Below are 2,674 nucleotides of genomic sequence, written 5' to 3' on the forward strand. Positions count from 1 at the left end.
AGATGGAGTCCCAGCATTACTTTACAGAGAGAGAGAGAGAGAGAGAGATAAGATACATTGAGGAAATGGTATTGTTTGCTGGCATGTAACTGTTAGTGTATGTAACTGTAACTTAGTGTATGTAACTGTATGTTTTAACTGCTTACTGTGTGAGTGTAACCATGTAACTATAGGTATACTGTACTTTGTAATATATTGAATCCATATCCTTTTAATAACAAATATATACATCAATGAGCTTTGGAACTCAGATAATGTGTGGGTGTATTGTTTTCTCTTATGGGATTCAGTGTTTTGCGATGTACAGCGCACTTTTATCGTATATGGTAATAAGATGCGCCTGGCGTCTGAAAATATATATTAGAGTGGACATTTTAAATATTTGTGAGAAAGCAATTTGGCATTTACAAAGATTCCACATTGTTTCGGTATAATCGATGCCCAGACAATATGAACTTCCGGGACTCAGAACGCATCAGTGGAATGCATAACTTCCGGATGGATTATCACTTACAGTCAACGTTTTCCGAGGGGAAACCTTGATTCAAGGAACGTCCTAAGACAGGACCCGCTCCCGGTCAGTCTCTAAATTTAGAAGGACACTTCTAGACAGATGAGGAACGGCGGATCATGAGGTCTTTTTGGTCACAGCTGGGAATGAATACTGAAAAGCTGAAACGGACTATGTGGACAGGTCATTTCACCGATTTTGAACATGGCCGTAATGGGTAGATGATCCATGTCTGGCATTAGGCCTATTTTGATAGGGTTTAAATAGCAATGTCATGGTTTTTCCTCCATATGCCTTGAAAAAGACACCGTGCAGGTGTTGAAACACGTTGGCTAAGGAGGACTCTGTGTGTTGGGGGATGTCTCTTCACCTTTCCACCCGTCTGGCTCCACAGGTTCCAGGGACGCTTGGGATATGTGTATTTGAGCTCATTTATCTACTTGTTTGGTAGACCAATGTACATGGTGAGAGACCAACCCCTCTGTTATATTGCATGTTATATTGTTTTTAATAAATTATACTGCACCATTGGATATTATCTTTCTCTTATATGATTATCGGACAATGAAGTGGTGATTGGATGGAATAGGGGGACCCGAGACCATTATCTACATGGGAATTACGCACTCCATCAATTAGCACTATATGTCTATCCGTAGTTGGTAGACCATCTAGAGTGGTATGAGGCCTGACAATTCTGTCCACATGATATTTGAAATTCACCCCCTTCTTCATTATACATACTGCACTATGAGATGTTCTCTTTTGTTTAAGTTTTTAGTATAAACAGAGTTTGAACGGTAACTGTAAGAAAGCGCTGGTGGACCCCGTGTGGTGAACCCCGTTTGGTGAACTTTTATAATCCTTGTTTGTTTAATCTGTTGGGGTGTAAGGTGACACTCTTCTCACCAACGGGATCACTTGGCTGCTTCAAACAGGCGCACCTTGCTTTTGTCTATACCCATTTGTTTATTCTAAAAGAGAGAAATTATGGGACAATCCAACATGCCCACACTCGCTCCAAGACATAGGTGAAGCAGAGGGATACTTTCCAGCTAGTATGTCTGGAGAAAGGTACCATCTAATATATATTTTATACAAATTCTCTTTGATCGAGGTAGAGATTGAACTAGATGCCACAGCAGCCCTAATGACCCTATTCTGTCTCATGCCTGTTTCCAGCATCAAGAGTACAATCAAGAATATTGAGTAGAGTGCAGAGATCATACATGTACATAGAGGTGTTGAAAGGCAGAGCTGCTCAAACTGGGATGTTACCGAAGGAGTACTTTATGTCCCAACAGGAGCAATCACACAAAATGCCTGAGCTGAAAGCACTCAGAAAACCTAGTTGAGAGATAAAGAAATTTAGTACAGAGATGGGCTCATTCATTTTTGTAGAATAGAACCCCCACAAATCTTTTTTTATCGATCTCTTTAAACTCTGCAGATTAGACAACATAGTCTTAGGAAAAGCATCTACAGAGCAGACCCGGGGCTCTAGTAAGACCATCTGATGCAAACAGTCAGAAATGCCCACCGGACAGCTGCTTTAAAATAATCTTCCAGCAGCTGCCAATCTCAGAGGGTCCACCCAGATCCTCTGTTTCATTGTTCCCTCCTCGAGCGCCTGCCATGTAGTGATCACTGCTGATTGGGCAGTCCGGACTCACTTTCTCGCTATGGCTGCAGAGAGGATCAGCCACTGGGTAAATGCAAATCAGTGATGTCACAATGTTGCAATAATTGGTAGACCAATATATTGGTTACCAATGTTCTGAAAGATTAAGTTTTTTTAAAATTTGTAAAAAAAAAAGTTGTTTTTATATAAAATAGTGTGGGATGAGTTTTAATGTCAATAGTTTTTATTGAATGTAGATGCAAAGAAAGGAGTACAAAAAAAAGGGACAAGGAAAGGGAACAGAGCACAGGGAAAGGGGGGATATACACAATGGTAATAACAAAAATATACAGAAATAACAAATATGAGAGCATTGGTAAAGCATGCAGACAGCAGTGTCAACAGCAAGAATATTCAAGCAGTACAAACATTGACAATAAGGCAATTGTATCAAAATAAAAGAGAAGAAGAAACAAAAGGAAGAGACATAGAATATGAAAGTGGAATCAAGAGTAAACATTCTCATTCAGACTAGAGATGAG

Source organism: Pseudophryne corroboree, chromosome 2, assembly GCF_028390025.1.
Source record: "Pseudophryne corroboree isolate aPseCor3 chromosome 2, aPseCor3.hap2, whole genome shotgun sequence".
NCBI lineage: Eukaryota > Metazoa > Chordata > Amphibia > Anura > Myobatrachidae > Pseudophryne > Pseudophryne corroboree.